General features: G+C 42.5%; 1 protein-coding gene across 2 annotated transcripts in view; it reads left to right on the top strand.

The window, feature by feature from the left end:
- LOC134207871 (uncharacterized) overlaps positions 1–25,631 on the top strand; it is a 54,238-nt gene that overhangs the window by 2,685 nt on the left and 25,922 nt on the right. The window contains exon 1 of one of the 2 annotated variants that reach the window (XM_062683848.1): positions 3,881–4,199. The exons of the other annotated variant lie outside the window; for it this stretch is intronic. The gene's annotated coding sequence lies outside the window, so the exon portion shown is untranslated. Of the gene's footprint in view, positions 1–3,880; positions 4,200–25,631 lie in introns of those variants that run through there. 2 annotated transcript variants of the gene reach the window in all.

The following is a 25,631-nucleotide window of genomic DNA, read 5'->3' as shown; positions in this document are numbered from 1 at the left end:
TGATAATATTCACGCAATTTTCTAACTGAAAATCCGTTGGGAAGAAAAAATAAATCTATTTGGAATCCCATAGAACGGAACGGAAATTTTTTGTGTTAACAAAGGATAACCTCTGGTCTTTCGAACTTCGTTGGGCTTCCGAGCGAAACTTCTTGTGAGTTCTAAAAAAACTCAGCAAAATCCTTTTGACTTCCGATTCCCAAAAGGATATCCCTTGTACAGAAACAGAAAAAATCCATTCCGAAGCCCAGATGGCTCCACTCGGAATTGCAAAAGTACTCCTTCCGAAAGTCCCAAATAATTTCGTTCAGCCCAACAATATTCCGTTCAGAAATATAATAGAAAGCTTTCTACAATCCAAAATAATTTCGTTCGGAAACCCAGAGAAAAGATTTGTTTTGGGTTTATGAACCGAGGTTTTTTGGTTTTCTGAACGGAGTTTGTTTTTGGCCTTCGGAAGGAACTCTTCTGGGTTTTCGAATGGATCCATTTTGCGCTTCCGAATAATCCTTTTAGGGCTTTGGTAGAAAATCCCATAAATATTCTAACCGATTCATTGTACAGAAGCTGATAAAGATTCCGTTTAGAAGCCCAGAACGCTCTAATCGGAAGTCCGAAAATATTTCTTACGAAAGTTCAAAAGGATTCCGTTCGGAAGACCAAAAGTTTTTTATTCAGAATTCTAGAATAACTTTGTTCAAGATCCCATCAGAATTCCGTTTGAAAGACTTCGAAAGCCCAAACTAATTTCGAAGGGATTTCGTTAGTGTTACGACGGGAATTCATCCCGCCACGTTCGTTTTCGGACGTTGGACAGAAACGTGTTTTCCAGTGTTGCGTTCCGCCAGACACACGAAACTGTAAACATTTATTAACAATAATTAATTACAAATATAACAACGGACAAGCACTTACACTTTTGGTTTCGTCCAGACGTCAGTACAGTACGGATAATTAATACAAATTTCTTCATACAAAGACAATCAAATCTACAGTGAGGCCTGAACATATTGGTACGAGCGAACAGTTAGTAAACCCAGAACGATTACTTTCGGAAGTTCACATAATTCTGCACGGCAATCCGTACGAACGGATATCTTCTAGGCATCTTTTTAGGTTTCCGAAAGGAATTCCGTTTGGAATTCTAAAAGGATTCTGTTTGGAACCCAAAGGAAATCCCGTTCAGAAGCATAAATGACTCCGCTCGGAATTCCAAAACGATATCGATCGGAAAACTTTTAGAACTCCGTACGAAATCCCCATAACTATTTTGTTTGAAATTGTTTAAAAAATTTCACTGAGTAATTATTTGCCCCAAAAGTTAATTGCTAAGAAAATAATTGTAAATACATTACGTTTCCTATTTCTGACTAAAAATGGTTACCTGTTCCAGGAACAGGTAGAACGTATAGACGAGGCGCCTCTGCTTTAAATCAATTGTTTACAATAGTTGTTTGAAATTTTAGAGAGTTTACTGATCGACTAATACCAAAATCTTCAGAATTTGTTGAAAAACGGCTGAGCTATTTATTCTCACTTCCTTACATATTTCGTGGCGGTCACATGTTTACGTTTGCGATTTTTGCTCTTATGAAACAACAATGTCATTTTTTTTTTAAGAATCTCGTCTGAAGTGGGCCTAGCTGCCAGTCGTCAGCGTTAAGCCCCGAATGCAATACAACGGAACGGCGACGGAAACGGCAAATTTGACAGAAAATATATGGGCTAACTGTCAAATTTTCCGTTTCCGTCGCCGTTCCGTTGTATTGCATTTGGGGCTTAAATGTCTAAATGCAGTAAATGCACAATAATAATTGAGGAGTGGGGAAGCGTTGTGCACACATTAAAATCGCGTGCATCGAAGCAATCATGAATTATGAATGGAATTGAAGCAATCATGTTTACACAAATCATGAGACCTCGAATCAAACCAGTCGGCTTTCAATTTTATTTCCGCTGAAGTGCCATATGTGCATTAAAAGATTCGGCATATTGACGCAATTTTTGTTCAACAAGGCAGGCGCTTTTTAATTTGATCTACATTCTAGGAATGGAGGTTTTTCGAAAAAAAAAATCGATACTGCTGGATGGATGTTTTGATTGCCAAAATATCCATGTCAAAAAATATCGGCCCTGAAACATTGGCATTCCGATATATCGATACGCTTGAAAATATCCACTTTTCCGCGAGGGGTAATGACGGCGCCAGCTTCCTTGTCTGTGGGTTAGTCTCTGATTTGACGTCAGTGGTGGCCAACTGCTCCCACCGCTCCGAGCATTCTGACCAATGCGGCATATAAGAAGGTGCTGATGAAGTTAATTCAAGCCTCCTCATTTACCACATTCATCAAAATGCTCGGAACGACGGGTGCAGTTGACCTCCACAAACGTCAAAAAAGCAAGCTGGCGGCCATTTCTGCTCGCGGAAAACTGGATAAAAGCACGAGCAAAAAAAAAAGAAGCATTATTGCACGCATCACATTCTTGCTATTTTTATTGTTTGTTATTTTCAAAGTAATTTTTCATGCGGATAAAGGTAGCCTCACACCTCGGGAATTTGGTCCGCGGATTTGTTCCCCTTGCATTTTTACATATGCGGTGTTTTCGGGATTTGTATACTTGATACAGCTTATGAGTCATGCGTCAGCGCCACACACCATTTTCTAGTTTCCCACGGAGTATTGTAGGCAGCACTTTTCGCTAGAAAACCCTGAAAGCTCTCCGGTTCGCCTCTTTTAACGTCTATGCTTCATGTCCAAAAAGGACCACTGGTAGAATCAGAGTTTTGTATAGAGCAAATTTCGTTTCCGTCTGCATGTTGCGGGGCCTAAGCTGGTTACGTAATCCGTAAAAGGCCCTATTCGCAGCAGCAATACGTCTTTTCACTTCACGGGAAACGTTATTGTCACATGTCACAAGCGTTCCAAGGTAAACAAGTTCTTCAACAGCTTCAAACACATCCCATCAAGCACTACCTCAGCACCAACACCGCTAGGCCTGCCACCATGTACTTTGTCTTGGTAAAGTTAATGGTTAAGCCTATCCTCGCCGTCTCCTTCTTCAGTGGGACAAAAGCCTCCACTACTGGGGTGGCATTGCGCACCTCGACTCGAAACGAGCAAACCATGCAAACTATCATACAAAAGAGCTGTTGAAAGAAGATGCGCAATGAGGCCCCTGCTCTGCGATCGATTCCAATAAGGTCGATGTCGTCCGCAAAGCCCAGGAGCATATGCGACCGTGTGATGATAGTGCCGTTCCTCTGCAAGCCAAATCTCTTAATAGCGCCTTCGAGTGCAATGTTGAACAATAAATTCTAAAGTGCATCACCCTGCTTCAATCAGTCTAAGGTCACAAACGCGGGTGACACTTCGTCTGCAATCCGAATACTTGATTTCGAGCCATCCAGCGTTGCAAATATCAGTCTAATTAGTTTCGCCGGAAAACCATGTTGGGACATTATCTGCCACAGCTCATTGCTTTTCACTGAATCGTACGCTGCTTTGAAATCAATGAACTGATGGTGAGTCTGCAAGTTGTTCAGAAGGGTGATCCCTCTGTAATTGGCACACTCTAGTCTGTGCCCTTTCTTGTAGATTGACAGTTACCAAGAATGGAAAAAGTAGAGCAAAGTGAAAATATCGATACTCGATATATCGTAACGGTATCGGACATTTCTACTACATTCATTTGCTTGGATTTTGACGCGACTCGGTCCCGTTGTGTCCTTATTTCCGTCAGTCATCATCATCGTGGACCTCAATGACGAAAATGACTGGAAAAGCAAAACGTCAAAAATGGACTTTTTGCCCGTGCTTGTGTGTGTTTGTGTGCGCTTACGCGAAGAACACGAAGCAAAGAAAGACCAGAAGAATATCAGATCAGTCAGCAGCAGAAAGACAGCGGAACGGTTTGTGCGTGCGTAAAAAGTTTCTTGCGTTTTCTTGTGTTTTGACAGAAAGGATTTTCTCTGGTGAAATTTCCATCGAAAAAGTGAAGAACTTTGCAGTGTAATTTGCTGATTGTTTGGACGAACGATTCGAACGAATAAAAAGTGACAAAGTGTTGGGACGAATTCAGTATTCGGGCTGTAAAATAAGTGTTTTCGCGTTGGAAAGTCTCGGAACCGTGGTCCCGATGTGGTTGAAAAATTGTGGCACTTGGTGGAACGTGGCGTTTGCACAAAACAACTGTGAAAAGTGAGTAGAGCATCCAAATGGTGGTGCATGAAAAGATGGCCAAGTTTCGATTTTCGGGACGGAAAATAAGGGTTGGGGTTTGATGGGTTTCGGCCAGGAGGAGAATTCCCGTAGGAGAATCTTTGTGAAAAAGTCTAAAAAAGTTTATCGATTCGCTTCGCTCGTCAGCTTTACTCAAATCCGGCCATGGCAGCCGCCCCCTTCCCATTTTGCTGTGTGATATTTTCCAGAGATTGATATCGATACGCTGCACTGAGCAGCAGCAGCAGCAGAGTTTTGTCTGTCTGGCAATTCCGGAATAAAAATAGCAAATTTTGGCAGTGAAGTCGGGTTTTACGCATTTTTCCTGCTCAAGTGGCGTTTACGCGGTGGCGGTGGCCTTGAAATCGATTCGAGGCGTTCTTATTAGAAATTGGTCTGCATCCCGAGCGGAGACGGGCAGTCGCAATTTATGTAAGTTGGTGTACTCCGCTGGTCGGAGAATCGATGAAAATTGGCTTTTGGGCAGCAAGTGAAGGTAGGACAGTAAAAGAAGGGAAGTCTGGTGGTGTCGGCACAGTCGGCGGTGGTGTCGTCCGAACGAGCAGAGAAACGGCAAAAGTTCGATGAACGGATTAGTGTGAGAAGCTGCTGAGCTATTTGCTACGTGCAGCATGCAGCAGCAGCAGCAGCAGCACATATGAAAAATCGATGACCTGAAATTCGATCAATGCGAGATGCTGCAGGTGCTGCGGCTGCCTCCGCTTCTGGCAATGAATATGTAACGGGAGTGTATTGCTCGCTTGGATGATGGTGGTAAGTGTTTTCCTAAAAGTAGCCAATTTTGGATCGCGCCTCACGTAGAGGTGCTGAGGGAGAATATTCCGAAGAGGGGGAATTGGGTAGCGGCGCATTCGTGAATTATTTGAGATTCGGGAGCAGCTTGAATATTTCAGTAGCGAACGAATTAGGATAATGGAATGAACATTACGCTTAGTTCAACAAATGGTACGATTTTGAACTTCTGTCGAGTGGAGTCATGTACGAGAACAAGACACTTAAGATGGCCTTAATGTTCAGATCGAAACACGTATCTGTAAAGTTACCATCAAGTGGAGGAATTGAATGGGATAGTACTAACTCGTTGAATGACGAAAAAACATATTTCGATGAAAAGCTGAGTGCAGCAGCAAAAAATGAGACAACAGCCTTCGGAACACCAAGTTAACGGAGTTCATTGAGTTGCAAACTCTGCGTGAAACCAGAGTAGACGCGACTGCGCGATCCGTCGCGACAGTGCAATTTGACAGTTTATTGATAATAATCGTTATTCTTTTACGTGAGTCGCGTTGCGTTGCATCGCACATTGTGTTTACTCTGGCGGGCACCTTTGTTTGGAATATTCACGGAGAGCTCACGAAGGAATGGTAGATGAAAATCTACAAAATGTAAACAAGTAACGCAAATTAATAGAAAATAGAGATGTTCAAGAAGAAAGTAACCCAACCGGACAAATCTCATACCATATAGAAAGTTTCTGTTTGACAATCTAATTTTATACTTTTTGTTTCGCTAACATAACTTTCAAGGCCATCGCACTGGCTGTTGTCAGACGAATAATATTTACATATGAAGCTGAGCCGATAGTTCCTTTCAGGAATGTGTGCCTCAATTCCACCTGTTGTCCTTCTGACATCAGCTAGAGTGAGAGGGTACGTCCTGTGGGGACTGACTAGGATGTAGGGGGTTTGACATGGGGCTGCATGTATCCGCAAGCAGGCCCTATCAATGCGACCGTGTTGTCCTGGTGTTGTCCTAGTCGCGTGACGGCTTTACAGAAAATGGAATCAACCACATTTGCGTCAGTAGAAAATGGGAACCTTCTTGATGTACGGAATAACGTAGTACTAATATCGTGTCTGATCATCACCTCCTCATCAGCGAAATACGCCAGCGCATTGCGGTAGGGTAAAGTTGGATGACGGTTCACGTTCAACACACGCCGACTGGAAGATGCCACGGTGGAACGGTCCTTCGTTAAAGAACTACACAACGACACATGCTGCAGATATTCCGGAAGGTGGCAGCGTGGAAAACCAATGGACCACCAACATAAATGCCTTCATCGCCAACAGCGATAATAATCTGGGCGAACAGCGCACCCAAAGAAAACAATGGATCACCGATGAGACCTGGAGCAACGAAGAGATGCCAAAGCCGTGTTTGAGCGAACAAAAAGCAGAGGAGCCAAACAGAGATGCATTCTGTACACGAAAACGCGTGTTCGTGTTCAAAAGGTTTTGAACACAGTACACTGTGCGCTGACATAACATAGAAACTTGTATTCTAGGAAAACAAATTTAAGCGACGGCATGTTACACATTTTTTGTCTAGTAATGGAACGCGTGGTCATCTAACCGATAGAAATCAAGCATACTCGTATGTGCACACTGAACTACACTGAAAAAAACTTTGTATTAGAAATTACAACTTTGTGGTAAAATTAAGAACAGTACCGACGTTTTTCAACCGAAGAGGCAAATCGTTTAATTATACCATAAATGTAGTCAATCTGATTGATATTATTTTCAATTTTACACTGGCACTTCGGTTGAAAAACGTCTTTACTGTTCTCAATATTACCTCTAAAATGGTAGTTTCTACTATAATTTTTTTTCTCAGTGTATGTTCAGAGTTCAAATCTAAGAACACCAAGGAACGCTCTTGGCTCATGTTCTGTTCAGGATGCATCTCTGGAGCCAGTCTTAGCCCGTCAACAATACGAATTATGCCAAACGGCATCAGGCGAAAAGGGGTATCGGGTGATTTTTTCTCTCCAGATTGACTGTACAATCGTTGACCTTCTCACCATGAAAATCCACGCCATCGGACATGTTCTTGAGCTGTTTCAAGCTTGAATCGTTTAGGTGGTCCATCTTTCAATGCCCGCTGCGGCTGATTCAATCGATATAGGCCGTCTTCTTCCTCACCGGAAACGACCAACTTACTAGGCCTCGTTCAGCACCACTCACTTAATTGCAAGGTATAGTCTCTCTCGCAGATAGAACTGATCGACAACAAATGGGGACTTCGGATGGGATGCACATCGATCGTACGAAATCGTACGGAATCTGTACCGCAACCATTTCTCTCGCTATGGTATCCATGCTGTCTTTGTTCGCGGTTTCCACCGTATGCTGTAAAGTTGTTTCGTTAACGAAATTCTGGTTCGCTTTGGCCATGTGATGCTTCCACTTAAACATCTCCGATCGCAAAAATACAGCAGAGCCAATTCGACTTCGGTTTTGTACTATTGGGTTTCTTCTTGGCATGTGATTTGAATTTGTTCGCACTCGTGCCTCTCGTTTATAATAGTGCCCCATCATTGCTGTTGTTCGTTGGTCCCCTCTCGAGCTTCGCACCTTGAAGGATCGTAGCTTTAATCGCTAGTCTGCCCAAAAAAGGGGTTTTTGGAGTAGGATTGGGGATGCTGTTTAGTTGAGAGCCGGAGTATGTAACGAGGTTACAAAACATAAAGATATACTTAACCCCAATCTACCTAGCAATCAAGGACTTTCGTGTCGACTAGAGCGCCAAAGGGAGCTGTCAAAATCATGCATGACATTCATGTTTAGGCCACCGGAAAAAGGTTCCCGAAGGCGAAATCAACCGATGTAGGTACTCGGGTGTAGAATAAAAGGCAATATATGTGTATAGCCAGAATATTCCATCTGCGTAATCAGATATCATTCCGACCACGAAGCAGTGAAAACGTGTCAGGAGAACTAAGTTGTGAGCACCCAAACCCGAACAGTGGTTTAGCATAGAGAAGTTAGAGTTTAGTGCAAAGGTTGAGCGAGTTGGTGATAAAAAGTAGTCGTGTTTCAGGAAAGAATTGACTAGAGTCTGTGAGAAGGTGGTACGAGAAAACCTAACCAAGACTGCTCAACACTGCGTGAATTGCAGTAAACTAAAAGGTAAACCTTCAAACGAAGGTCCCACTCTAGGGCTAGAAATCCGGCAGCGCGCTCACCTTGGTCAGCAGGCCCAACCGACACGTGTCGACAAAACGAGTGACAAAACGAACTGATGGTGTATGTCAAGGGATTTAAACTACCACCCACCAGCATTATGCAACAATCGCGCGCAACGAAACCCACCACCTGTGCAGCATCCATCTCGACAGTGACGTACGCAGTAAGCGATACCCGATACTAACCCCTAGAAATTAATGTATTGGAGAATGGATGGCGTTCATTGATTAAAACCTATGTTTGAATGAAACGTTGAGTTGTGAAGTGGACGCAAATCGAATGTTTTTCTGTTCTTTGCAGCAATTTTAGTTGTTTATTTCCAATTATTCTCCGTCTGTTGGTTTCACACGAACGGTTCGCCAGTGTATGATTTCGGACAACCCGCCCTGAGGTCTCTAGCCGGAACGGGAAGTTTATAAATTGTTAAATCGCTCCTTCGCGGTGACCTCGGTCACCTGGCGCATAAGTGAAGGTCGTGAGCTCCCTTTTAAACCCTGAAAACAGCCCTGCCCGTTACAAGTATAGTTACAGTGTATATTCTAAAGAAACTTTTAACATTAGATAGTATGATTCGATGGATTCTAGTTGTCTCTCTCTGTCTGAGCTGTCATTTGACAGGATACCTCAATCGCATCCGACGTTAGATTCGCTCCTTCGTTCTGGTAACTCAATCAGCATCAATGCCACAAGACATACACCCTGAACCCAATCGAAGCCCAATACCGAAATTGCTCCGTATTTCTTTCCTCCGGAACTTCCTCCATTATGTCCTCCGGAAATTTCTGAAGGAATTCCATCATAAAATCCTACTTTAGTGCCTCTGTAAGTAAGTCCTTCTAGGTAGGAGTTCCTTCGGAAGTTCCTCCGGGAGTTCCTTCGGAAGTTCCTTCAGGAATTCTTCGGAAGTTCCTCCATGAATTCCTTCAGAAGTTCATCCAGAAATTCCTTCGGAAGTTCCTCCAGGAATTCCTTCGGAAATTCCTCCAGAAAATCCTTCTTAAATTCCTCTAGTAATTCCTTCGGAAGTTTATCCAGGAATTCCTTCGAAAGTTTCTCCATGAATTCCTTCGGAAGCTCCTCCGGAAGTTCTTCCAGTAATTTCTCCCGATGTTCCTCCAGGAAATCCTCCGGAAGGTCCTCCAAGAAGTCCACCAAAAGTTCCTCCAAGAAGTCCACCAAAAGTTCCTCCAAGAAGTCCACCAAAATTTCCTCCAAAAAGTCTACCAAAAGTTCCTCCAAGAAGTCCACCAAAAGTTCCTCCAAGAAGTCCACCAAAAGCTCCTCCAAGAAGTCCACCAAAAGTTCCTCCAAGAAGTCCACCAAAAGTTCCTCCAAGAAGTCCATCAAAAGTTCCTCCAAGAAGTCCACCAAAATTTCCTCCAAAAAGTCCAGCAAAATTCCTCCAAGAAGTCCACCAAAAGTTCCTTCAAGAAGTCCATCAAAAGCTTCTCCAAGAAGTCCACCAAAAGTTCCTCCAAGAAGTCCACCAAAAGCTCCTCCAAGAAGTCCACCAAAAGTTCCTCCAAGAAGTCCACCAAAAGTTCCTCCAAGAAGTCCACCAAAAGTTCCTCCAAGAAGTCCACCAAAAGTTCCTCCAAGAAGTCCACCAAAAGCTCCTCCAAGAAGTCCACCAAAAGTTCCTCCAAGAAGTCCACCAAAAGTTCCTCCAAGAAGTCCACCAAAAGTTCCTCCAAGAAGTCCACCAAAAGTTCCTCCAAGAAGTCCACCAAAAGCTCCTCCAAGAAGTCCACCAAAAGTTCCTCCAAGAAGTCCACTAAAAGTTCCTCCAAGAGGTCCTCCAAAAGTTCCTCCAAGATGTCCACCAAAAGTTCCTCCAAGAAGTCCACCAAAGTCCCTCCAAGAAGTCCACCAGAAGCTCCTCCAGGAAGTCCACCAAAAGTTCCTCCAAGAAGTCCACCAAAAGTTCCTCCAAGAAGTCCATCAAAAGCTCCTCCAAGAAGTCCACCAAAAGTTCCTCCAAGAAGTCCACCGAAGGTTCCTCCAAGATGTCCACCAAAAGTTCCTCCAAGAAGTCCACCAAAAGTTCCTCCACGAAGTCCACCAAAAGCTCCTTCAATAAGTCCACCAAAAGTTCCTCCAAGAAGTCCAGCAAAAGTTCCTCCAAGAAGTCCACCAAAAGCTCCTTCAAGAAGTCCACCAAAAGTTCCTCCAAGAAGTCCATCAAAAGTTCCTCCAAGATGTCCACCAAAAGTTCCTCCAAGAAGTCCACCAAAAGTTCCTCCAAGAAGTCCATCAAAAGCTCCTTCAAGTAGTCCACCAAAAGTTCCTCCAAGAAGTCCACCAAAAGCTCCTTCAAGAAGTCCACCAAAAGTTCCTCCAAGAAGTCCATCAAAAGTTCCTCCAAGAAGTCCACCAAAAGTTCCTCCAAGAAGTCTACCAGAAGCTCCTCCAAGAAGTCCATCAAGAGTTCCTCCAAGAAGTCCACCAAAAGTTCCTCCAAGAAGTCCAGCAAAAGTTCCTCCAAGAAGTCCACCAAAAGCTCCTTCAAGAAGTCCATCAAAAGTTCCTCCAAGAAGTCCACTAAAAGTTCCTCCAAGAAGTTCATCAAAAGTTCCTCCAAGATGTCCACCAAAAGTTCCTTCAAGAAGTCCATCAAAAGCTTCTCCAAGAAGTCCACCAAAAGTTCCTTAAAGAAGTCCACCAAAAGCTCCTCCAAGAAGTCCACCAAAAGTTCCTTCAAGAAGTCCACCAAAAGTTCCTCCAAGAAGTCCACCAAAAGTTCCTCCAAGAAGTCCAGCAAAAGTTCCTCCAAGAAGTCCATCAAAAGCTCCTCCAAGAAGTCCACCAAAAGCTCCTCCAAGAAGTCCACCAAAAGTTCCTCCAAGAAGTCCTCCAAAAGCTCATCCATGAAGTCCACCAAAAGCTCCTCCAAGAAGTCCACCAAAAGCTCCTCCAAGAAGTCCACCAAAAGCTTCTCCAAGAAGTCCACCAAAAATTCCTTCAAGAAGTTCACCAAAAGTTCCTCCAAGAAGTCCATCAAAAGTTCCTCCAAGAAGTCCACCAAAAGCTCCTCCAAGAAGTCCACCAAAAGCTCCTCCAAGAAGTCCACCAAAAGCTCCTCCAAGAAATCCACCAAAAGTTCCTCCAAGAAGTTCACCAAAAGCTCCTCCAAGAAGTCCATCAAAAGTTCCACCAAGAAGTCCATCAAAAGCTCCTCCAAGAAGTCCACCAAAAGTTCCTCCAAGAAGTCCACCAAAAGCTCCTCCAAGAAGTCCACCAAAAGTTCCTCCAAGAAGTCCACCAAAAGTTCATCAAAGAAGTCCACCAAAAGTTCCTCCAAAAAGTCCACCAAAAGTTCCTCCAAGAAGTCCACCAAAAGTTCCTCCAAGAAGTCCACCAAAAGTTCCTCCAAGAAGTCCACCAAAAGCTCCTCCAAGAAGTCCACCAAAAGTTCCTCCATGAAGTCCACCAAAAGTTCCTCCAAGAAGTCCACCAAAAGCTCCTCCAAGAAGTCCACCAAAAGCTCCAAGAAGTCCACCAAAAGTTCCTCCAAGTAGTCCACCAAAAGTTCCTCCAAGAAGTTCACCAAAAGCTCCTCCAAGAAGTCCATCAAAAGTTCCTCCAAGAAGTCCACCAAAAACTCCTCCAAGTAGTCCACCAAAAGTTCCTCCAAGAAGTCCACCAAAAGCTCCTCCAAGTAGTTCATCAAAAGTTCCTTCATGAAGTCCACCAAAAGCTCCTCCAAGAAGTCCATCAAAAGTTCCTCCAAGAAGTCCACCAAAAGTTCCTCCAAGAAGTCCACCAAAAGTTCCTCCAAGAAGTCCACCAAAAGTTCCTCCAAGAAGCCACCAAAAGTTCCTCCAAGAAGTCCACCAAAAGTTCCTCAAAGAAGTCCATCAAAAGTTCCTCCAAGAAGTCCATCAAAAGCTCCTCCAAGAAGTCCACCAAAAGTTCCTCCAAGAAGTCCACCAAAAGCTCCTCCAAGAAGTCCACCAAAAGTTCCTCCAAGAAGTCCACCAAAAGCTCCTCCAAGAAGTCCACCAAAAGTTCCTCCAAGAAATCCACCAAAAGTTCCTCCAAGAAGTCCACCAAAAGTTCCTCCAAGTAGTCCACCAAAAGTTCCTTCAAGAAGTTCACCAAAAGCTCCTCCAAGAAGTCCATCAAAAGTTCCTCCAAGAAGTCCACCAAAAACTTCTCCAAGTAGTCCACCAAAAGTTCCTCCAAGAAGTCCACCAAAAGCTCCTCCAAGTAGTTCACCAAAAGTTCCTTCAAGAAGTCCACCAAAAGCTCCTCCAAGAAGTCCATCAAAAGTTCCTCCAAGAAGTCCACCAAAAGCTCCTCCAAGAAGTCCACCAAAAGTTCCTCCAAGTAGTCCACCAAAAGTTCCTCCAAGAAGCCACCAAAAGTTCCTCCAAGAAGTCCACCAAAAGTTCCTCAAAGAAGTCCATCAAAAGTTCCTCCAAAAAGTCCACCAAAAGTTCCTCCAAGAAGTCCACCAAAAGTTCCTCAAAGAAGTCCATCAAAAGTTCCTCCAAGAAGTCCACCAAAAGTTCCTCAAAGAAGTCCATCAAAAGTTCCTCCAAGAAGTCCATCAAAAGCTCCTCCAAGAAGTCCACCAAAAGTTCCTCCAAGAAGTCCACCAAAAGTTCCTCCAAGAAGGCCACCCAAAGTTCCTCCAAGAAGTCCACCAAAAGTTCCTCAAAGAAGTCCACCCAAAGTTCCTCCAAGAAGTCCACCAAAAGCGCCTCCAAAAAGTCCAACAAAAGTTCCTTCAAGAAGTCCACCAAAAGTTCCTCCAAGAAGTCCACCAAAAGTTCCTCCAAGAAGGCCACCCAAAGTTCCTCCAAGAAGTCCACCAAAAGTTCCTCAAAGAAGTCCACCAAAAGTTTCTCCAAAAAGTCCAACAAAAGTTCCTCCAAGAAGTCCACCAAAAGTTTCTCCAAGAAGTCCACTAAAACTTCCTCCAAGAAGTCCACCAAAAGTTCCTCCAAGAAGTCCACCAAAAGTTCCTCCAAGTAGTCCACCAAAAGTTCCTTCAAGAAGTCCGCCAAAAGCTCCTCCAAGAAGTCCATCAAAAGTTCCTCCAAGAAGTCTACCAAAAGTTCCTCCAAGAAGTCCACCCAAAGTTCCTCCAAGTAGTCCACCAAAAGTTCCTCCAAAAAGTCCAACAAAAGTTCCTCCAAGAAGTCCACCAAAAGTTCCTCCAAGAAGTCCACCAAAAGTTCCTCCAAGAAGGCCACCCAAAGTTCCTCCAAGAAGTCCACCAAAAGTTCCTCAAAGAAGTCCACCAAAAGTTCCTCCAAAAAGTCCAACAAAAGTTCCTCCAAGAAGTCCACCAAAAGTTCCTCCAAGAAGTCCACCAAAAGTTCCTCCAAGAAGTCCACCAAAAGTTCCTCCAAGAAGTCCACCAAAAGTTCCTCCAAGAAGTCCACCAAAAGTTCCTCCAAGAAGTCCACCAAAAGCTCCTCCAAGAAGTTCATCAAAAGTTCCTCCAAGAAGTCCACCAAAAGTTCCTCCAAGAAGTCCACCAAAAGTTCCTCCAAGAAGGCCACCAAAAGTTCCTCAAAGAAGTCCACCAAAAGTTTCTCCAAAAAGTCCAACAAAAGTTGCTCCAAGAAGTCCACCAAAAGTTCCTCCAAGAAGTCCACCAAAAGTTCCTCTAAGAAGGCCACCCAAAAGTTCCTCCAAGAAGTCCACCAAAAGTTCATCAAAGAAGTCCACCAAAAGTTCCTCCAAAAAGTCCACCAAAAGTTCCTCCAAGAAGTCCACCAAAAGTTCCTCCAAGAAGTCCACCAAAAGCTCCTCCAAGAAGTCCTCCAAAAGCTCCTCCAAGAAGTCCACCAAAAGCTCCTCCAAGAAGTCCACCAAAAGTTCCCTCAAGAAGTCCACCAAAAGTTCCCTCAAGAAGTCCACCAAAAGCTCCTCCAAGAAGTCCATCAAAAGTTCCTCCAAGAAGTTCACCAAAAGCTCCTCCATGAAGTCCATAAAAATTTCCTCAAAGAAGTCCACCAAAAGTTCCTCCAAGAAGTCCACCAAAAGCTCCTCCAAGAAGTCCACCCAAAGTTCCTCCAAGAAGTCCACCAAAAGTTCCTCCAAGAAGTCCACCAAAAGTTCCTCCAAGAAGTCCACCAAAAGCTCCTCCAAAAAGTCCAACAAAAGTTCCTCCAAGAAGTCCACCAAAAGTTCCTCCAAGAAGTCCACCAAAAGTTCCTCCAAGAAGGCCACCCAAAGTTCCTCCAAGAAGTCCACCAAAAGTTCCTCAAAGAAGTCCACCAAAAGTTTCTCCAAGAAGTCCACCAAAAGTTCCTCCAAGAAGTCCACCAAAAGTTCCTCCAAGAAGTCCACCAAAAGTTCCTCCAAGAAGTCCACCAAAAGCTCCTCCAAGAAGTCCACCAAAAGTTCCTCCAAGAAGTCCACCAAAAGTTCCTCCAAGAAGTCCACCAAAAGTTCCTCCAAAAAGTCCACCAAAAGTTCCTCCAAGAAGTCCACCAAAAGTTCCTCCAAGAAGTCCACCAAAAGCTCCTCCAAGAAGTCCACCAAAAGTTCCTCCAAGAAGTCCACCAAAAGCTCCTCCAAGAAGTCCACCAAAAGTTCCTCCAGAATGTTCTCCAAAAGTAGTTCCTCCTGATATTCCTCTGAAAGATCCTCCAGGAAATTCTCTGGAAGTTAGGAAATCCTTTGGAGGTTCTTCCAGGAAGTCCACCAAACGTTCCTCCCGGAATTCCTCCGAAAAATCCTTCAGGAATTCCACAGAAAATTCTCCGGAAGATCCTCAAGGAAGTCCTCCGGAATGAAAAATGCCATGTCTGTGGAAAAAAAGGACATGAAGAAAGATTGCAAGAAAGCTAAACGAAACGCAAACGAGGCAAGTACTTCAAGGTCAGTAGTAGTCATGGCAGATCGTAAGAATTCGAAACGAGACAGCGTCGGGAAATCGGGAAGATTTAAGTCAATATCTCCGGTGCTGGAACGAAAAATTCAATGCGGTATTGTTGAAGCTCGGATTTGCAAAATGGAAACAAGATTAGTGCCTGTATACTTCTACGACCTAAGGGGACTGTATTTGGATGATTTACTGATCGCTGGGAGAAGCATACGATCTATAGCAGTGTCAAAGTTAAGTCGAGTCAAGTACGAGACACTGAAGACGACCTTACTGTTCAGGTCGAAATACGTATCTGTCAAGGTACAACGGCTTGGATAGTGACGTGGTGATCACTGTACCAAGACAGGCCTGTCTTGGTACAGTGATCACCACGTCACTATCCAAGCCGTTCCTGGGTGGACGTTAGGCAGAATAACAGCGATTTCAACAATGTTTGTTCTCTCATATGGCCCTCTGCTAATCTTCAGTTTCTATTCATTTCACACTTGCCGCTCGCTTGCGGTGTCAATCGAATCTGTATCTTCATTACTTTCATCTACTCCCTTTCGCTTTGAGTAGTATAATTATCACCGAAAAAAGCCAATAAATTAATTTCGATAAAGTCACGCGGTGATCAAAGCTTTCCTAATTGTACATATTTTCATGAGACAAACTTATAAAAATCATTTTTGATCAATTCATAAGAAAATCATATGAAATTCGTCGATCACGTAGTAGCAACTACGAAATGCACGGTCATCATGCTCATGCTCATGCAATTCATAAGAAAATCATATGAAATTACAAAAATTATAAAATTATAATAAAAACTAATTCTTATAGCAAAAAACATAAGATATTCGTATGGTTATCACTAGTTTTCTTGGTTGAATGAATGGGTCATCTACTCTTTTGCCTTTTTCCGGGAAAATGCGTACTTTTAAAGAAGGAGCAATCTACTCTTGCATTATTCCGGGCAAATGTGTACTTTTAAAAAATGAGTCATTTACTCTTTTGCCTTTTTTCGGGCAAATGCATACTTTTAAAGAAGGATTCATCTAGTCTTTTGCCTTATTCCGGGCAAATACATATTTCTAAAAATGGAAATCATATATTCTTACGATTAACCTTTTTTGTGCCAAATGGTCGTTATGCCAAACGGCCTATTGCATTCCATCTTATCAACGATTATGCCAAATGACCTCGCGGTACCCTTTAGAAATTTTCATTTAAGTCGTTATGCCAAATGGCATTATGCCAAACGGCGTTATGCCGAACGTCATTATGCCATATGGGCTTCTTCCTATGGGAAGCTAGCGTGAAGATTGTAAAGCTGCTTGGTGGTGGGCCTCAAACTTACTGGGAGCTACCCTTGAAAATGCACTTGTCAATTAAAGCAATTGTCTACGAATATTTTTTTGTAAACGAAAACTTAGAAGCACTGAGTTAGACGTCCGTATTTTCGCTGGTAGCAGCGTGCAGTTGCCTATGAAGCTGAAGCTTAGCGCACTCTCGGATGTTGTGAGACGACGAATCTTTGCGGTCAGAGCTAGTATCACGAACCACACCAAGTTCACCCATAACATCGAGAACAGTTTAGATGTTGAAACGTCAACATGCAACGCAATCTCAACTATGTTGTATGCCGTTGATGAAGCAATATACGAGATCCGTTGTGATCCATTTCGGCATTTTTTTTTCACTTTTTCCACAGAATTCACGAATTGCACTACAATCCGAGCCAGTATATAAATAAAAGGGTGCTTAAAGGAAATCGAAGATAGATAACACTCGAGTCTCTACGGCCAGGGGACACGTACGAAGTATGCGTCATTCGCATACAAATCTATCCAATGGATAAGACATTCAGTTGCAACTTGTCTGGTTGAGTTATCGAACGCAGTTTGAAAAGCAGGTAATTTGGTGTGCATACTTTCGCCCCCATATTGACCCGAAATTCAGCCGGAGTACATGTTGAAGTGCAAATAGGCAACGAAATCTCAACTGTGTTCTCTGCCGTTTGTGGCAATTGCTCTGATGAGGCAATACGCGAGATTCCGAACCCGATTGGACTAACAAAATTCTCATATGTATTCAACTTGAATTCGAGTTCCTGAATGCGCTAATACAAGCAAAACTGTATAAATAATTGGTGATTTACGCACTCTAATCCGAGCCTGCTGATCAATATATGAATACAAAATGGGCACTAAACGGAAGTCGAAGATTGATAACACTCGCATGTGTCATTCGCATACTTATCTATGTAATGGAAACGATGATAAGACAATCACTTGAACATATTTTCGCCCCATCTTGACCCAATATTCTGCCGGAGCTAATTTCCCACGAAAGGTAGCGCTTATGGGTGTGGTGCAGCTCCCGATCAAATGCAGTGCATGTTCGCCGATTTCGACTGTGCTCGAGTGTCTGATGTGCGCTGCATATCTGGCGCTACTCGTTGGCGACTGCCAAAAATAACATCGGTCTCATCGCGATAGTTACCGGTCAGCAAGACGAAAGGAGGAGGATCGAAAGGAAAAGAAGACGGAACACGTTCATCTCAAGTAGCATCGCGGCAAAACATGGATACGGTGTCGGAAAGGAAACTGGTATTGAGCGGCGGCGCGACCGGCTGCTGATGTTTCACGCAGATAGCTGCAGCGGTACAAGCGGTTTTTCCAGAATGTGTGATAAGAAAGAGAGCGGTTGCCCAAACTCTTCAGCTGCCGCTGTCCGGCGTTTGCCGAATCGATCTTACGTCGTATACACATTGAGCCGGCTATAGTACTCGAAGCAGCCTCATAATATCACGTGGAGTACTTTGTTTGGCTCATAAATAATCGAAGGAAAACGGTAATTAATACAGGTGTAATCCCCCCATTTCACGGTTCCTGGAGTTCCCCTGGATAGTGCGTTTCTCTTATACGCTGTAAGTCTTTGGTTCGAAATCGAAGTCTTCAAAGAATGAAAACGCATTTTATCACCGGCACACCCGTAGTGTCATCGTTAGAGGTTGGAGCTCCATTCGCAACAGCATCATTATCGTCACGAAGGTTGTGAGCCACAGATCAACAGACGTCATACCGTTGGAGCGTGCAATGTTTATTCATGCGAAAGCTACTAAACGATGCTGTGATAGTTTAGTTGAATCACTTTCCACAGTGACGAAACTCGAAGTACAACGACTGTTTGGCTGTGCCAAAATCTGTTTCTGCTACCGTTGAACCGGTTATTGACTTTTGAGACGATATGTGCTGCTGTTTCTGCTGCTGGCACAGTCATCGCAATTCGCATTGTTGAGGGTTGGGCTTGGGAGGAAAATCGATATAGGGCCTCTTGTGTCTCAAGCGCGAGCAGAATATCTATACAGACTTCATTCGGATAATGGTGGGCGGGATTGGCATTTTTTTGCCCCTTCGCGGTGACAATTGGAAAATGAAGTCTCCATACACGACGGCATTGGATGGAAAATCGGATTTTTGCTTTCATTCTGATCTCCCAATGGGAATCGGCTGTGTGATGACGCGCGGGAAAGCCAATGAAGAAATAACGGATCTCAGTTTTTTTTTTCATCATGAATGGAGTACCAGCACTCGGTTACAATGTCAATGTGAAAGAGCGGTCGCTAGGAAAAAGGATCTTCATAATTCATTCGTTCTATAGGTAATGCATCAGATCCATATGAATGTCAGGAGGTGTAACGACAAAGTTGTGAAGTAATTCGACGAAGTTGTATATTGAAACAGAAATTAATAGATGCTTGTTCATAGGCTTGTATTAATTCAATTTATACTTAGCTTAGTAGTTATACTTTCAGTAGCCTTTCTATTTCAGTTTCTGTTTACTTTATCCACGGTCTTTATTTAATTTACAATGCTCTGTATTTAATTTTGACGCTTTACTCTTTAACAGTGATGTAACACACTTTTTTTTAAGCATTATTCGATTTGCTTACTGCAAGAAATTGCTGGATGTAAAATATCGTAAAAATATGTAAATTGTTGAAAATAATGGAACCTTTCCACCGTGTAAAACCTCCACATATCAGAAACAGTCGCGAAAAAATTCCGCATATCGTTTCTATCCATTCCAAGAGTGTCAGGTCCCAGCTTTCTTCAGCAAAAACGTTCATCAGGATGTCGACTCCACAGGAAAAATATTGGAAGTCTGAGAGCATGCAGATGAATCTGGAATGTTGAATCCTTTACCACAATATTTGATAATTATAAACACTCAATCAAGTTTAGTTATCTTGATCGTTAAGACAGTAATCAATTTTCAGGAATACGAGATGCTCAACAAAACGTTCTCGAGTTCGTCGCACGGTATGTACCAGATTAACCATCGTTCATACCGTCGCCATACTCAAGTTCAACCCAACGTATTTACCGGGTCAACCATGGCTTTTTGTTATGTCCTCAACATCGATATGTATCTAAACTGATTAAATAAGCATATGCGCACCATGCAATCCCAATTTTCTTGAATATAAGATGTTGAAGGTACTCCAAAACGTTCTCAAGTTCAACTCAAGTTATCTAACAGATCAACCAACGCTTTTGCAATGTTCTCACCGTCGGCATATACCCAATCCGGTGCAATAGGCACATGCGCGGTAGAAACCAGGAAGCTTACTATCGGTGAAATGCAGGAGCGCCTTCACAAACTAAACGACCTTTGTGAGCAGTTTGAGAAGCTGTGGAGTGAAGTGGAAGAGCGTTCCGATGCGCTAGCAGAAAAAAAACTCGATATTCAACCATCGCTCTGAATTCGAGATTATGTATTACGGCGTGAAAGGGCGTTGCGTTGGTTGTGTTACTCGGGTAACCTAACCTCCACGGAAGCAGTGAAGCTACACATTAACTCACCGGAAGATCTAAAGGAAGCAATCAGGTAGCTAATTGATTCGCAACGAATGCTGATGACGTCACAGGCTGCAACTCAAAACACTATCTCGCAGTTGGTAGGCCAAGTCGGCAGGCTGAACAAGTTTTACGACAAAAAGAAGTATACAGTATCGGCACTTAGGGGTGATCGGGGCAATATGGGCCACCTAAGGAAATCGTTCCGAAAAGCGCTGAAAAGCTCAAAAAAACATCGTTCAAATGTAGTTGACTTATACTAGAGAATGTTACCTTTCATATAACGTCGATGAATGACGAAAAATGCGTTTGGAAATTGTTGGAATGCACTTTTGAAAATGTATTGATTTCAATGTGTGTTCCCGACTATACGGGGCAATATGAGCCACTATTTGGGGCAGTATGGGCCACCCATCCAAAACGTTTATTTAAGCGAAAAAGTATCGTAATATGGAAGAATATGATATTCCTACAACAGTTGAGAGTATTCCATACCAAATAAAATTAAAAAAACCGACTGAACCGATTTGCCACTTTTCACCGTTTGAACAGCCACATTTCAATTGGCCAATGGTCATTTTTTCTGTTTCAATCACAGTAATGCGCTGTTGTAATTTTTCCGTAATGAATCTTACATATATGATAATATTCTTGTATTTGACTACTGAAATTTGAACTTGTTCGTATTTTAAGGCCTGATATCTTGCTCTGTGCAGGTATGCCCATATTGCCCCATAGAGACTGGTTTTGGGAAAAAAAAGTTTTATGATAAATTCAGATTTGTATCAATACAAACATGTGTGTACAATATTCAATTTTAATATATCTTTTGATTGTGGTGTATTTTTGACCTGTATTTTAATCAGTTTTGTGTCAAAACCTTATTTATAAACTTCAAATCTTATAATAATTTTGCCTATGGAGCGAAAATTTACATTTTCAAGTGTATTTTCATGTTTGAATTGAATTTTAATGCGGTTTTTACGGTGATGCATATGTGTAGCATCCTCTTAAAGATCATATAACTTTTACATGCTAAAACTTGTCAATAAGCTCAAAATGAGGGTGGCTCATATTGCCCCGTATGTTCATATTGCCCCTACTACCCCTATTAAGGAATTTGTGGACCAACCATCGGTTACAACGCCAAATTTCATTGGGCTTCGAAAGCTTGCATCAACATCGGATGAAGTTGTACAACAGCTTAAGGCTCTGGGCAAAGAATACAAAACACGCGATCCGTGGTTGATTTTTCTATTTTCTATTTTTCTATTTTTATGTTGGAGAAGCTAGACCATGAAACCCGCTCGTTATAGACTCAAAAGCTTTCAGGATTTACTCACGTTCCTCGAACGATGATGCGATGCCATGGAAACCTGCGCATCGTTTACCAAAAAGGGTAGTGAAACCGTAACGAAGAAGGGGTTGGATCGCAGATTGGATCAAAATTCGAAGACCAGCAAAATCATTCAAAGCTTTCATGCGAACACTCAGTCGCTTTGCCCGCAATGTCCCGAAGCTCACTCTATTTATCAGTGTACAGTGTTCAAGAGGCTTACGTAAACGACCGGCGGGAGTTGATTCAGTGAGCCAAGCCCTGCCTTCAACTGTCTAAAGGCGACTCACGTTGTGAAAAACTGCATATCTGCAATAGTATGTAAACAATGTAAACAAAAACACCACTCACTGCTCTGCACAAATGGTGTCAACTTTACTTCTGATTCTTGTCGACCCCACGAAGAAGCAGCAGCTGCAAAGGGGGGACAAACAACCAAGCCAGAAGAACCGAAGCGGTGGCATCGTATGTCACGGATCTCAAACCCGGTTGCACTGTGAACTTCCTCAGTTCCCTACCAACGGTTACCATCAAAGTGTTGGGAATGAACGGTGCTTTTCATGAAGTAAGAGCAATAGTGGATTCAGCCTGTATGAAATCACTGACCAGCAAGCAAGCTTTCTCGTGAACGGATTTACCGAGGGAAAATCCAGCAAGACATTGGGAGCAGTTACATAGCGAATCTCGTCACGATTCGACGATCGTATCGTCATCGTGGTGGAAGCGCTAACTCTGAAACATCTGGTTTGTGAGCAGCCAAGTCAGCAGTTTCACATAGACACTAGCGCCTTATCCGAGGCGCCGCTCGCAGATCCAGGCTACAACAAACGCAGTAAGACCGATCTTTGATTGGGAATAGAAGCCTTCTTTTCCATTCTAGAGCCAGAACCAGCAAGGCGTACGACAGTCGAGGAATACCGATTGCGCAAAATTTCGTCTTTGGCTACCTGATCGGTGGTCAGTTCAACACTTTGCCTGCTTCCAAAGGTTGTTCGATGTTCGGCCTATCGACCACGATTAATCTGGACCAAACACTGCGGAAATTTTGGGAGGTTGAAGAGGTGCCCAAAGCCAAGCAGCTCACCCCGTGCGAATTGCGTGCTACAAAGCACTTCTATTCTACATTGTCCCGAAATGAAGCGAGACGATACGTAGTTCGCCTTCTTTTCGATCGTTCCAAGCCGGAGTTAGGCGAATCATTTACACTCTAACTTTCATCTACTCAGTGACTGAGTAAAATTGTATTGCCGTCTCTTTTCTTCCCACGGAAATTTTACTAATTTCCGTCAAAAGCAGGATTACTCATAGTTTTGAGTTGTCCTGCTTTTGACGGAAAATGAATAAAATTTCCATGGGATAGAAAGAGAAGGCAATACAATTTTACTCAGTCACTGAGTAGGTGAAAGTTAGCGTGTACCGCTGCCAATCGGCGGCTCAAATCCATGGAGCGAAAATTTAGCATCGACCCAGAATTGCCAGAACTCTATCGGCACTTCATGACTGGCTCTCAGCCATATGGAAAAGATACCAGCTTCGGAAATAGCAATAGCACTGGAGAAAACATTTTATCTTCCGCATCATGCCGTGTGGAAGGTGGGCAGTAGACTGGCCCAGGATACAAAAGGTCGTCCGATTCTATGGGGCACCCCCCAGGATTTGGCCTTTGGGTAAGAAAATCATTCTCTGAAAATTTCAGCCTGATCGGTTATTGTATAAGCTGGCGCAATTGATTTGAAGTTAATATGAGGGTTTCAGCCGAAATATATGGGAAAATACACCTCTGTTACTATTTCGTACAGGAAATTGTATGGCAGAGCCCAATTGAGCCCAGATTTGCAGGAAATGAAGTTAACATGCCAATGAACAATTCGACATAAAATTCTACTATGATTAAATAAACTTTAAATTAGTTTTAAGGTGATTTATTTGGAGTTTGGTTGAGCACTTTGAAATTTATTAATTGCCATGAAAACATAAAATTGTTACGTCATATTCACGTGACGAAAAAAAGAGTGAGAAAGAGTGGATGAGAGAGGATGAGTGAGAGTGAGTGAGTGAGTGGCCGTCTCACTACTCACTATTTCTCACTTCTCTTTCAAACTTCTCCATTTTCAATGCTTACTTTTTACTTCTCACTTCTTACTAATCATTTCTCACTTTACTCCTCTTATCATTCTAAATTCCCGCTGCTAACTTCTCACTACTCATTTCTTCACTTCTCACAACTCACTTCTCACTTCTCATTAAACACTCCACTTTTCTTTTCTCACTTCTTATAACTCACTTTACACTTTTTACTTTGTTTACCTCATTCTTCACTTCTCGCGTCACATTCTCATTACTCACTACACTGGTCATTTCTCACTTCTCAATACTCTACTTTCACTTCACACTTATAATTTTACACTCACTTCTTATTCTCACTACTCATTGCTCACATCTCTTTTTCATTTCTTGTTTCTCATTAATTAGATTTCTCTTCACATTTCTCACATTTCTCACTTTTCACTACCCACTTCATTTTTTCTCCTGTCCTTTACATCCTTTTTTTTATACTGGTTCATTGTTTTATTGTCAAATTTTAAACCTAATTGTACATTTTATAAAACTTATAATTTTCAACACTTTGTCGTTCTTTAGGTGTTTCATATATGTATTTAAAGAAAGTACTGATTGCTTTGATATGCATATTTTTTTGCTGTCCTGTACACTGTTTCAACGTTGAGAAAATCCAATCCATTGACTCTAGAACTTGTAACCGCCTGTCTTCATGGATGAACAATTGTCGATGAAAATGCCATATCCTCCTACTGGTTGAACACTTGAAGATTTCCATGTTACATTCTTCACTATACGGATCAGGTCTTCGCTGTTGGTTGAAAAGCATGCTGTTGGTCATTATTTTCGCTCGCTGTGGATTTTCCAGCATAATTTTCGGGTTTTTCAATCTCTCAATGAAGACACGGTATAGTGATGTCGAAGAAAGGATTTCCATTACTGTTTCAGGCAAGAAAGCTGATTCCTGTACCGTAGTCCTTATATGAGCAAACTTTTTAAGCACACCAAGAACGAAAGGAGGATTAGCATTGGTTTTGTAGAAGCTGTCGAAAAAGGGTAAACTATCGACTAGTCCTATCATCTTGTTTACCAGTTAGGCTTTTGCTTTCACGGTAGGGGAGTGAAGATTGAGTCCTCCTCTGTTCTTAGGTAATATCAAAGTCTCGAAAGACACTCTCGATGAGTTCTGGCCGAACCAAAGAAATGATCCAATTTTTGATATGAATTTACCACCAAACTTGTTCGGAAGAGGGATAGCCGACGTCAGATACCATATTTTTGAGCAAATATATGTATTCAGAAGTATGGTTTTCTGAATCAGATTTAAAGCTCGAGCGTTATTCATCCATAATGCACGTTGAAATTTCAGATAAGCTGAAGACCAATTCACTTCTATTTGTTCTACTTGTTTAGTTGTCGGTGAAGAGTATCCCTAAAATTTTTATCTCATTCTCTATCGCTAACCACTCAGTATCGGCCGTAAGATTGATATCTCCGATCATGATCGCAACAGTCTTAGTAGTATTCAGGGCCGCTCCAGAAATGTTTGTAAAGGCAGCAAAAAATTCTGTTATCGCTATCAATTCTCTCTCAGTTTGCACGAACATTGAAACATCATCCGCGTATGCATTTATTATTTATAATTTGATAATTTGTCCAAAAGAGGCTGAAGGTAGATTACAAACAAAAACATTGCAAGTGGATCTCCTTGTCTAACAGAACGTTGGATTCGTATTTCTCTTGATAAGGATCCGTTAACAAGTACACTAGAGAAACAATTTCCCATTATGTTGCTTATAAGCTGAACAAAATTCGCATTAAGCTGCATCTCTAACATGGTTTGTTTTAGAAAAGCATGATCCACTCTGTCAAATGCATGATCAAGGTCGAATGATACAAGTAGCGAACTACATCGTTTGTCTTCCAGCTCACAGAGTCTATCTACAATTCTCGGGTACTTATTCAAAAGGACGTATGTGATTTTGTAAACAAAGATTCAGACGTCGATTTGTGCGATCTGATTGCCCTCCCACGCAAACCATCACCATAGACAGATAGGGGGAGGCTTCGGCTACATGTTAGTGGTGTTGGTTTGCGTGGGAGTGCCATCAGATCGGACAAATCGACGTTTGAATCTTTGTTTACAAAATCACATACGTCCTTTTGAATAAGTACCCGAGAATTCTAGATGTTGCTTCAAAAATATTTTTCTTGCCGTTGGAACATTTTTGTTTACTGCATAGAACTAGTGGAAGGAGGACTGCCATTCTCTGCTTGAGAATACGAGCCATGATTTTATAATCTACATTGAGTAGAGATATGGGTCGAAATCCG

This window comes from Armigeres subalbatus, chromosome 1 (assembly GCF_024139115.2).
Source record: "Armigeres subalbatus isolate Guangzhou_Male chromosome 1, GZ_Asu_2, whole genome shotgun sequence".
NCBI lineage: Eukaryota > Metazoa > Arthropoda > Insecta > Diptera > Culicidae > Armigeres > Armigeres subalbatus.
Note: the sequence above shows the minus strand (reverse complement) of the source record. Positions and strands in the feature narration are given on the sequence as shown.